This window comes from Eriocheir sinensis, chromosome 56, assembly GCF_024679095.1.
Source record: "Eriocheir sinensis breed Jianghai 21 chromosome 56, ASM2467909v1, whole genome shotgun sequence".
Lineage (NCBI taxonomy): Eukaryota > Metazoa > Arthropoda > Malacostraca > Decapoda > Varunidae > Eriocheir > Eriocheir sinensis.
Window position 1 is genome coordinate 1,911,257 of NC_066564.1, and position 12,248 is coordinate 1,923,504.

General features: G+C 50.1%; 1 long non-coding RNA gene across 1 annotated transcript in view; it reads left to right on the plus strand.

The window, feature by feature from the left end:
* Positions 1-5,874, plus strand: part of LOC126984164 (uncharacterized) — a 75,698-nt gene extending 69,824 nt beyond the window's left edge. Inside the window, exon 3 of the long non-coding RNA XR_007736453.1 lies at positions 5,648-5,874. This is a non-coding gene — a long non-coding RNA (uncharacterized LOC126984164). The remainder of the gene's footprint in view (positions 1-5,647) is intronic.
* Positions 5,875-12,248: the final 6,374 nt, after the last annotated feature.

Sequence of the window (12,248 nt, forward strand, 5' to 3'; positions counted from 1 at the left end):
GTTTGTTTTATTTCATCAGATTTGCACTGTAGTTTCATGTATTCGTTAAAGACTGTTAATCATGGAAAAATACAGCAAGGCAATGAATTTCACCACCAACGCATTGCCCACCCTCCTCCTTCCCCTCCTTCTTGTCCCTCCCGCCTCAGACCTGCACGGCGGAGGAACCAGGTCTCCTCCTCCGCCGCCGCCGCCTCCACCGCCACGTCCGCGCAAGCTCCACCACAGTACCCGCAAAATCAATTATAAATTCCTTTTCCCGGGCGAGGATTTACCACCGGCTGCTCCACTATCAATATGTCCCCCGGAAAAAAAAAAACGGCACCGGTGGAAACGCCAGCAATAAAGCCTCATTCTCAAAGGCGCCCGTGACGCATCGGCGGCGAGGACCACGAGCCGCCATAACGCCCGTCACAATACTCATAAGAAGCAGTCATAAACTTCCCGACACTCCTGCGAGGGAATTCAAAGGGATATGAAAATCACAAAAGGCACGTTAGCGCATCGGAATCCTCTCCATTTACGCAATAGAAGCATTCAATCGTTTTCCAATGTATACACGGCAGTAATGATGATTCTAAAAAGTGTCGGAGTATTGAGCGCCCTGGCGTTTATAGTGTGATATACCTCAGCTGGACGTATAGATGCCAGCCCCAGTATCTGTTTCAGGGACTGGGGAGGAGGAGGAGGATGAGGAGGAGGAGGTATGAGGATGGAGAAAAGGAGGAGTGGGGAAAGGGTAGAGGAGGAAGTTCAGTGTGTGGAATGCGAGAAGGAAGATGTATTGGTGTTGGTGAAGGAGGAGGAGGCGTGGTGGAGGCGAGGTCGCGGTGGTGGTGGAGGGTTTGGGAGGGAGGGGGTGGAGGTGGTAGAGGGCGCTGGGCAGTGAAAGAGGTTTTTGTGAGGCGGAAGAAAAGAGGAGGGTGGAGGTGTGGAGAGGTGGAGAGGAGTGACTGTGCAGGGTGGAAGTGTTTTGTCCGGTGGAGGAGAAGAAGAAGAAGAAGAAGAAGAAGAAGAAGAAGGTGATGATGATGATGAAGAAGAAAAAGAAAAGGGAAAAAAGGAAAAGGAGAAGAATAAACAGGAGGAGGGGTAGGAAGGGAAGAAGGAGGTATTATTGGAGAAGGGTTAAATGGGCAAGTGTGTCGTGGAGAGGTGAAGAGCTAGCGTTGTGTTCTGTGTAAGGAATAGGAACTGGAGAGATGAAAGGAGTGAATGGAAGCTGAAGTGACTGGCTCAATGTGGAGGAGGAGGAGGAGGAGGAGAAGGAAGAAGAAGAAGAAGAAGAAGAAGAAGTAGAAGATAACAACAATAGACAGGAACAAAAATAATAAGAGAAGACAAAGACACGAGGGAGTAAAATAGTCAAAAGCAACTTAAGATAGAAAACGAAAAGAAAACAAGACTCGCCTCGTAACTGGAGTGGCTCAGAGAGACAGAAAGACGCAGAGAACATCAGATCACAAGTCTCACTCGTAAGCAGCGTGCATTCCTCCCGCCTGTATTGGTTCGCTCCTCGCCAGGGTGACCCCCTTAACCTGTTCCTGCTCAGGTGTCAATACTCAGCCGCCGTTGTTTATCGCTACACCTGACCCACCTGGCCCCACCTCCGCCTCCCTCACGCACGCCCCGGACTGAAGGTGGTGCTGCTGGGGGTCTCTTGGGTCTGAATCTGAAAATAAATGTGTATATGTAGTTTTCGGAGGTGCACGGATACTGTGTTCAGGTACTTGAGATTTTTTAAGGTAAAGGAAACAGACCAAAGACGAAGCAAAAATGTCACTACTGTATATGGCCACAAGAGGCTGCCGTATATAAAGGAAGACAAAGGAAGATAATGAAAGACAATGTTGAAATTTTGTTCCATAGGCGTCGTGATGGAGGTTTATTACTGTAGCGTTTGAAACACTAGTAAAGTCAGTAGTGAAATAAAAATCAATAGATGAAAAGTAGTATTCAGGAATATATTCTTAATGATTAACAGTGCAATATTAAGCGCCGAGAAGCTCATGTGTGTCGACTTGTGTTTAGTGCAAGGAGCAGGGTGCAGGGGGAAGGGGAGGAGAGGGAGGTAAGGGGAAGGGAAGGGCGGGAATATAAAGGGAAGGGAAAGGTGAGGTTATACAGCGGGGGAGTCCACGCTGAGGCACGATGCTCCTCCGTGATACATGGAAGGATTTTATTTTTTTATGGGGATCTTCCTCTTCAGCCCGTTGTGCATACCTGGGCCTCGATGGGCAGGTAGTACGAGGGAGAGTTACAGTGTCGTTTTCTTTCTGTCGTTGTCACAGTGCTGAGTATTAAGCCTGGTGTTATACTGCCGCTGCCTCCTGGGTTATTCCGCCTCTTAACTTCCACCTCCCCCCGCGCCAGCTGTCCCCCTCTACTGCCCCTCTCCATCTCCTCCGCCTCCGTCCTCCTTGGCTAACACCTTCACCTCGTCTGACGTCATTCATTCTTGTGCGTGTGGTCTTTGTGTGCCTCATTGTCTTGGGGACTCATTCGCGATGGTTCAGATAATCTCCCAGCAAAAACATCTTTCATCTTTGTCCGCTGATTGTTCCTCGTGCGACAAGTATTCGAGACAAAGTTTGCTGTACGAACTCGCTCTATTTATTTTTATCATGCATCAATTTCCTCGCGATCTTTTTCATCCCTGTCGGAGCTGCAGTGTTTGCCTTACTTTCTATGCTCCATCTTATTCCCGTGTCGTGTGTTTTACGAACGCGCCAAAAGAACAAAGGCGACGCGGGATCATCCTCGTATCCTTTACAATTGCGAAAGCTTGTGTGTGCAGTAACTAAAGACGACAGGGACGTGAGGAGATGAAAGCCGGGAGTCTCTGAGACTTCGAGAAACACTCACGGCGCGGAGCAAACTGTGACACATCTTTGGGTCCACTACAGCAGCAAGCCCCGAGACGCTAAGGTCGAGCGGTCCCTCACCCCGCCGAGGGGACTCTGACCTTACGCACGATGGTCCTTGTCTCGTCCTTCCCGGCATCCTCCACTTGTTGTGTGTTGACGCATCTGATTCCTGAGAAATCCTCGAAAACGCAGCGATAGAAGGCGATTTTGATCTTGTGTTTATTCCTACATTAGGAGTGGTTCCCGGCTCCTCCGAAAAAGAAAATTCACCTCCGTGCTCCATACTTTGGGATGTATCATCGATTCTTGCTTCTCGCGAGGGAAAAAACGACATTTTTGAGGTACGCGGCGGAGCCCGGAACCCCACGCGTCGGTTCTGCGGTTATTTGGACCGTAACGCCGCCCTGACGGTGGAGAGACGGGCGGTGGTGGTGTCTGGCGGCAGCACCTTCCTCCCTGCCATCGTCGGGGTAGCCCTGGGCCTGAGGGTATGCACCATGTGCTGGTATCTCGAGTGTACAAGGAGCATTAATAATACAAGTTCGCGCTCTCTCCGAGATGGGGGATCCTTGTGATGGTAGGCACCACTCAGGACACAGAAAGAGATGGGCTTGAGCCTCGCCGGGCGGTGGGAAGCAGCAACTTTTTACCAGCTCAAATAAATGTTTGGTAGGAAGGTGTAGGCAGCGTCAGCGAGGAGTGCCCCGTGCCCCGGGCATGGGTGTGCGTTGCGTCCGGATCGGGGCAGAGCGAGGCGGGGAACTGGCTCTCATTGTCTCCCACGTCAATGACTTATACGAATCAGGAGGCCGCTTAGTGGAGTCAGGCACGCCCTCAGAAATGGATGTCCCTCACTTATCGCTTTGTCTGGACACTAAGTCGTTGCGTCACCGATGAGCTGACGTCACGGCGCGGAGATGTGCCGATGCCCGCGCGTCCTCTGTTCCCCTTCGGTGACTCCCGCGGCCCGTACAGCGCGACACGGCCCCGGCAGAAGGCCGCCCCTCAGAATGCCTCGCTGATGACGTCGATAAGCAAGGCGGCGGGACGGCACGACTTTGTCAACCGAGCTTACTAAATGTGACCCCCGCCGGGAACACTCCCTCGCCCCGGGGGAGGCGCGGTGACCTGCGGCGCGGCTGTGCCCCGCGGCGGCGGCTGGGTGGCACGGGGCGGCTCCCATAGGTGCTTGTGGCTGGGCGGTGCTGCCGCGGTGACCACACCTGATGGAGCCTTCAGTGAGGCTCTCTATTTTATTCCTCCCTGCTCTGTCACAGGATTTTTCTCGTGTTATTTTGGTTCTAAAGGAAATTAATTAGTCTTTATTGAGTTATTTTTTTGTTTGTCTCTTCTTCTGTTGTTACCTCCAGCCTTTTTTTGTGTGTGGGAGCAGTGATGTAGCGAACATGTTTGTTTTTGTTTTGCTCTTGAAGTGCAGCCTTTTCTTTAAAAAATAAATCCAGCAAAGATATTCATTTTCAACTAAAAATGGCCGTATTAAAACCTTATAGGCACGCTTCAAATAAACACGCCTTCCTAATGACATCCATTCATTTTCCGACAATATATTATTACTATCATTATTTTTTTTCCAGGGCGGGATTATGGTAGCGTCGCGTCGTATATTTCAAACGTCAATTCCGCGGCTTCGTTTTTGAGGCGGAGGAGCGCTGCGGAAAGTGGGAGGTTTATAGATAATTCCCCCGCCAATATTAGGGTTATTGACAATTATGACGTGATATAGGGAAGGCGCTGATTCATAGGGCAGGGGGCGGCGCGGGTATTGTCACGCTCCCTCAATATCATTCGGGCTCCTCCTCCACTTACTTCCTGGCCCGCGTCACCTCGCTCAGGAAGTATTGAATATTTGAAGTCTCGTTCCTCACCTGCTGATCGCGCGGCTACAAAGTGTACTTGTTTTAGAAATGGCCGTATCTCCGCAAGGCTGTGGGATGAGAGAGAGAGAGAGAGAGAGAGAGAGAGAGAGAGAGAGAGAGAGAGAGAGAGAGAGAGAGAGAGAAATATTTGGATGGGTTTTCACGTATTAGATGTTTGTATTTATTAGATTGTTACAAATTAATAAAAAAAACCAGGGTGTTCTTTACTGTCTAAGTGTCTGAACTATCACTAAATAATGTCTCGTTACTTAAAGGGAGGAGGGGAAGGAGAGGAAAGAAAAGGAAATGAGGAATAGATTGCTGGTCTGAAAGGGATGTGATTTATCCAGGTGAGAGTAGCGTACAGTCAACAAAATATAAAGCATCCAATAATGTTATCAAGAGCTTTCATCAATACTTCGCTAAATGACACGAACACTTGCTAGCAAATCCTGTACCGGGAGGGCTTGAGGGAGAGAAGGGCGGCTGGTAGCAGGGAAAGGGATAGGGGGAAAGGGGGCAGGAGGGGGAGACAGCGTTAAGCAGAAGCTGTTAGAGGAGATTGTATTCCTAGCGAGACTTGTAATAAAAGAACTACTCGGAGGTGGTTGTGCGAGGGAAGTAATCAGGTGTTTATGTGGAGCCATTACGACGTAGTTAGTATTCCCAGCCCGGCCCCGACACGCCTGGCTTCTAATTTCACTCGTAAGTAGGCGCCACCTCCCTCGCCGCGTGATCGGGACCCGGGGCGCCCCTCGTCTGCTGGCTGGCGGCAAATGGAATTAGTTCTTAAGGCGTCATATGCAGCGGGGGCTCGTCGAGGGCCCCCGCGCGGTAGTTAGCACGAGGCTGGAGGCTTTGATTGTTCTCTGTAATCACTAGTTTCGTTTTCTCTTTTTCCAGACGAGATGGTCCTGGCGTTCTTGCAAGGTACGTTCCCGCGACTGTTCTTTTTATTTTTGTTGCTGTTGTTTGTGCTTTCTTTTTATCTTTAGTGGTAATTACCTTCGTTCCCCTCATTTAGTTTGCAGGCCTTGCCCCCCTCTTACCCTCCCTGCCTCCGCTCTCCTTATCTCCCCCCCCACCCCTCCTTGGCGTCATTGAACTTTCCGAGGTGCACTTAGCTTGAATTGGTTCTCACTTGTTATTGGATTAACCGGATACTGTACCTGGTCATGGGCGTCTGCCTCTGCCCCCTCCCCCCCTCTCCTCTCCCCTGCCGCTGCCACCACCCAACCCTCCCTCATCATACCGGCCTCGGCCTCTCCATCTCACTCTGATACCCTTTTCTTCACTTTCATACTTACAGCCCCACCAGTTCACCCCCTCCCCACACACCTCTTACCCCCACTAAAGCCCACCCTTCCTCCTCACCCCAGCAACCTCTCACCCCCCTTACCTTTCTTCCCTCATGCTCCCTTTTCCTTAACATCATCTCGTCATCCCCTTCCCCACCTCAGCTCCTGGCTCCACCAAAGCACACCCCTCCTTACCCCTTTAACTACCTTTCTTCCCTCCCGCTCCCTTTTCCTTACCTCCACCTCGTTTCCTCCCTCCCTCCTCTTCAGTAACCCCACCACCTACTCTTCCTCCCCCTCCTCCCTGCCCCCTCAACACGTCACCCGCTTTGTTCCTCTCCTGCAGGCGAGTGAAAGGCTCTTGATTTGTTTGGGTGTTGGTTTGCATGGATTTGCAGTTTTTGTTTCGCACTTGACTTGTTTTCAGTCCGTAGCGCCGCGGCGGTGATCGATGCCGGCCATAAACCACGTACATACAGAAAGTATCAAAATCAGATCAGCACAGTTCACCCTTTTTACATATTTTTCGCCCTAAAAGTCTCGCGTGTAGGCTTAAGATTTATTCATCGGCACGGGTTCGCAACATAGCATGATCGATAGAAGAAAACTCCCTCAAATAACCCCGTGGCTGAGGGCGTTCCTCCCCACCGTCACTCAGTCCGTAAGTCTCGGCACCAACACCCGACAGCTGGGCCCAGACGCAGACACAAACATTCACAGAGCATGGCCAGGAGGAGGCGGCGTCGGGGGGAAGGACTCTGTCGGGGGCGGATCTTGGCCTGACTTAACGAGAGGCGTCAGGGAGTAACTCAGGCTTAGGGCGGGCGACGCGGGTCTTTGAGTACTCGCCTCCGGGTGTTGGGTACTTTCCGCGGTCCTCCCGTGCGCTGGGGAAGGGGAAGGGGAGATGCATGCCAACGAAAGGGCTGAGAGGACCGAGCTCGTCTGGGGATGCTGAGGCCGTCTGATCCCTGCCCCGCCGCTGCTCCGCGTGTCTATGTTCATGCTGATATATTGCCGCCGCCGCCGCCTCCGCCGCCGCCGCCGTGACACGCGCTGCATACATATATATTTCGCCGCCCTTCCCATGCCTGAGACACGCCCTCCGCCGCTCATACTCCTGACGCCGGGCTGCACCGGAAAATGGAGGCGGAAAAAAACAGGAAAGACTCGTGGCTGTACTCTCGCCGTTGTTGTCGTTTGTTCCATGGAGTTTAAGATGAAACTTGAAGACGCCTCGATGATTAGACGAAGGTCTGAAGCATCGTGTCCGCCTACTTTACTTTTGTGTCCAGCATTTGTGCGCTGAAGGTCCTGTTACTTCTTCGTCCGTGTTGAAAAAAAAAAGAATTGAACTACAATCCCCATGAAGTGTGCGCAGCAATGCAAACTGAAACGTTTTTGTAGCTTTTCTTTTTAACTTGCAGCTGGAATGTTAACTCGAGTCCGAAGGCGTTAATGCACTCTGTGAAAGTTGCCTTGCATAACATGTCTGCTGCCAACGTTGTCATCATGCACAGACTCAAAGTGATACAGATGGTTTTAGGATTTTATTTTGTATAATCAAAAATATTTTCGGGCAGGAAAATGCCCGTTAAATTTTACTGCACATTTCTTGCGTGAATATATATATATATATATATATATATATATATATATATATATATATATATATATATATATATATATATATATATATATATATATATATATATATATATATATATATATATATATATATATATATATATATATATATATATATATATATATATATATATATATATATATATATATATATTATATATATATATTATAGAAGAGAGGAAAAGAGAAGAGAAAGAGAGGGAGAGAGACTCTGGACGAGCCTCGCCGTATGAAGCTGAGGAGAAGTACACGCGGGAGGGAGTATCGGGTTATACAGGTTACAGGCGACGGCGGGTAACGATCAGGTGTGACCGGGACTTTGTGGCGAAACCCGACGCTGGGCGGCTTAGCGTGGCCGCCGCGCTAGACTAAAGAAATGACTGATGATTTGCCGATGTCCCCCAAGATGGTCTGTGACGAGGTCTTTATCCCTCCTCAGACCCTGCCCTTCCCCCCCCTGCTCGCCTCTCCTCCTGCCCTATTAATCTTCAAACAGTGTTACATTTCAGCTTTTCACGAACGGGCGCGGGGACAAAGGGGCCACGGCGTGAAAGAAAGGGGTGTGTTGTGTCCCACGGTAACTGGACGAGGCCGGGGCGGGGCGGGGAGGGGCAGGAAGAAGGAGGGGCAAGGGGGTAAGGTCTCCATGTTTTCTTTCATTGGCGCCGAAGAACATGGAAGGTGGAACTGGGCATCCCTCATAGAAAACGGAAACACAAAGAAGACGCAGGAGAAGGGGATACCACCTTCACGGGACTGTGTGTGTGTGTGTGTGTGTGTGTGTGTGTGTGTGTGTTTGGGTAACCAGTGTGGTGGTGTATGTTGTAAACGGACATTGAATCCCACGAATCAAAATCCCATCCCTTTGCTCCTTTTCCTCCTTATACTCTGATTTCACTTCTTTTCTTTTCCTCCTTTTTCCCGCTTCCCTGTTCTCTTGGGTCTCGTCTCAGGTACGGAAAGGAACGGCTTAGGCCTTCATTGTCCTATTTTTTTTTACGAAGACTTTCATAGTTTACAATTTTTGGCCAGTGGAAAGTTGTGTATTCCCGACTCTCACACATACAGAGATACAGTTTTTTCTCCCGATGGAAAATGGAAGATGCAAGAGAAAGGGAACGTCTTACAGCAGTAGTAGTGGAGTAGATGTGAAATATGTGGCGTGGGAATGGAGCAGAAGAGTAGTGTGGTAGAAGTTCACCTTGAAGTGGCAATATCCAGGAATTAAAAAGAAAAGGAGATGGTGGGTCAAGATGTAGCAAGGGGCATCTGTAGGGAGGAGATGGGAGGGAAAGGATGGAGGGGTAAGGAGTGGGAGGGAGGGAAGGAGGGAGAGAGGGGGGGAAGAGCAAAGGTGCAGCCACTTCCTTCCCTTTATGTTGAGTACGGACGTCGCACCTCAAAGGGGGATCGGTTAGCAGCAGGTAGTTAGTACAATTAATGGCTGGTTTGGGTCGTTTCTTGGCCTTTCTGTTCGCGTCCGTGGGATAAATGACAGCCCTTTGACTCCGGGCGGCTCTTGGACCCTTACTAAGCCCCTTCCTGCTCGTCATGATGCCTCCTCGGCCTTGGCAGGGAGGGGGCGATAAGGGATAAGGGGTGAGGGTGAGGGCCCCGTTTGGTAACACTGACACAGAATAACTACAGGTGTGGCGGGTCTGGTAACAGTGGAGGAGGCTGAATACAAGTGTCGGATTGGACCGCTGGGCATTGTTGGAGGCCAAGAATTTACTCGCTTTTAACCCTGAGGTGGCCGGCGCCTTGCCCGTTACGGCGAGGGAGGATGTCTGGAGGAAAGATAAAGAAGTGGTGATTCATTTTCACTGCGATTTAGACCCTGACACTAGAGGAGGAGGAGGAGGAGGAGGAGGAGGAGGAGGAGTGTATATGCTTGCGTCTTTGTTATCAGGGACAGCATGGGTCGCCGATGTCTTGGATACAGTCATGCTTTTTTTGTTCTTTAAATGATCAGGGAGCAACAGTCGATGAGGAAAGTGCTTCTTGATCTTTTCTATTATCATTGTCCTCTTTTCTTTATTTTCTTCTTCATTCATCCTCCTCCTCCTCTTCTGCATTATTATACTATTTTATCCTCATTATTCTCCTCCTACTCCTCCTCCTCATCATCATCATCTTCAATATCATTATCATTAGGACCCAATCAAGAATATTAAATGCCGCTATAAGAAACAACACGAGTGAAAGCACCCCGACCACTATGACCTGCCCGACTGGAGGCCGCGTGGTGCAGGCCCAAGCCAAGGTGCCTCACGTGGCCGCGCTCGTCCGTGATGGATTAACGCACATAGACAAGAAAAAACGAGAGCTTCAGAGCACTTTCAAAGGGAATGCGGAAATGCGTGGTCATGTCCGGGATAATTTTAAAACTGGTCAGTGAGATCTGTTGGCGTTATTGTTATCTTTTATACGTCATGCTTTATGCGCGTGTTGTAAAGAGGGGGTGGGGGTGGTGGCGGGAGGGGGTTGCTGTTGTTGTTGTTGCTGGTGGTGGTGGTGGCGGGAGGGGGTTGCTGTTGTTGTTGTTGTTGTTGCTGGTGGTGGTGGTGGCGCAGCGTCGTCGTGCTGGTCACTTGCGTCTCTTTGTTGTGTCGTCGATCTCGCGGCGGGCCTTGGCGGAGATAGTTATTCACCTTTATTACAAATGTCCAAAATTTAGAGATGGCGATGATGAAATTACCCGCAGCAAAAGGGAACAGTCTTCGATCCTTCTTTGTTGGGTAAAGAAATGAGTTATAGGAAACTAACCCTGATGCATTTCCTTTACAATATTTGTCACAAATATATGTCCGGGCAGCCAGCGCCCACAGCCAAACAAAGGACGAGGTAATGACGGCCGGCCACACCTTGCTGTTGCGCGACACAGTTTGATGTGTGTTAGATGTTCTTTTCCTTCTTGCGTCCTCTGCCTTCCTTCCCTCCGCAGCTTCACGCCCCTTGCACGCGTACTTCATTATCTGCGGACGAACTTGCTCCTGTTGCAGACTCGGCGGAATAATGCGCGGGTAAATATGTGGCGCCGCGAAACTTGGCAAATTCATCAGGGCATTAAAGTGCCGGGGAGTACACATTACGAGGCCCGGCGTATTGAAGCGTCCACTGTAATTTGTATAGTTTACGATGGCGCATTACTCTTAAAGAGGCTCGCTGCCGCACGCCGCCGTGTTTCCAGCGAACGCCGAAATATAATGAATTTTATATGATGTTTATGTAGGTCATTAGTCGTAGTGGACGCATTAAATCCGCAGCGGTCTGTTGGGAGACTCGTACAATTTTTTTCTTTCCGTCCACCTGTATAATTATCCTGAGCCGTCACTGCTCCGCCAATACCCACTTTATCACCCTCCTGCACACACATAAGTATTTTGGTGTAGATTATTGGTATAGCGGGGCCGTCTGCTCTTGTATTTATTTGCTGTGTGAGGGGTGTTCGGAGGGGGAAGGGGAAGGGGAAGAAGAGATGGCCAGGTGGGGAGTTAGGGGGGCAGTAACGGAGGGTGTCGGGGATATTCATGAGAGGGCTGTTTGAGGGCTGGCGTGGGGTGAGTAGCTATGGCGACACAGGTGTGTGGAGGGGGGAGGGTCAAGAGTATAGGTTACCGCGTGTTTGTGTCTGTGTTTGTTTGTTATGTTACGTAAGAAGGGAAAGGGTTCAGAATGTTCCTTGGTCAGACAAAAGACAGTCACAGAACACACACACACACACACACACACACACACACACACGTCAGCGTTGCATTGTCTGTGGACGGGTTTGTGAGCCTTTGAACAGACAAGTGTGGCGGGCGTGTCCATCCCTCGCCGCAAAATGTGACAAATAATCAATGGGGTGTGAGGCGGCGGTCCTCCATAATGCAGCCGTATGGATTCTTGTGAGGGATTGTGAGGACTGTGGGACATGACTCGTTATTGATCACCCAAGTTTACCTGTATGCTGATTACCCATGCCAGGTGAGATAAAGGAAGTGTGAGGTGACTAAGCACTTGCGAATGATTCAGGGAAGGTGTGATGTGATTTAGCAAGGCAGGTAAATGTTAAGTGGCGGGGTCCAGTGCTGAGGGATGATAGGTGCGTCCCGGGTGATCGTGACAGGTGCGAGGTCAGTTGCGGAGGTGTGGGCGACTTGTCAGGTGGATGAACAGGTGTGAGAATGTATATCAGGATAATACCCAGTTTTGTATTCCTAGTTATTTACTGTCTTTCCGCTTACAGTATTTTAGCATTAATTTTAGATGTGATTCATAAGGTCTTCATCGTTTCCTTTCATTTTTGTTTGTTTGTTTGGTCCTCCTTCACTAAGCTATTGGCGCGGTGCCTCGCGGGAAGGACTGGTCTGGGAGCAACATTTTCAAGCTGGAGGACTCAGCCTCAGCCCAGGGTTGTGTCATGCCTGGGAGCATTAACATGGGCGGCGCGGGGCCGGTAATGTGGGTACATGGTTCACCGGTGTTCATGTGTTACGGCTGTTGGGGGGCCGGACAGCCCCGCCACGCCGCCCCTCGGAGCCCCGCCCCGGCCCCGCCTCTGGCTGCTCCTAACG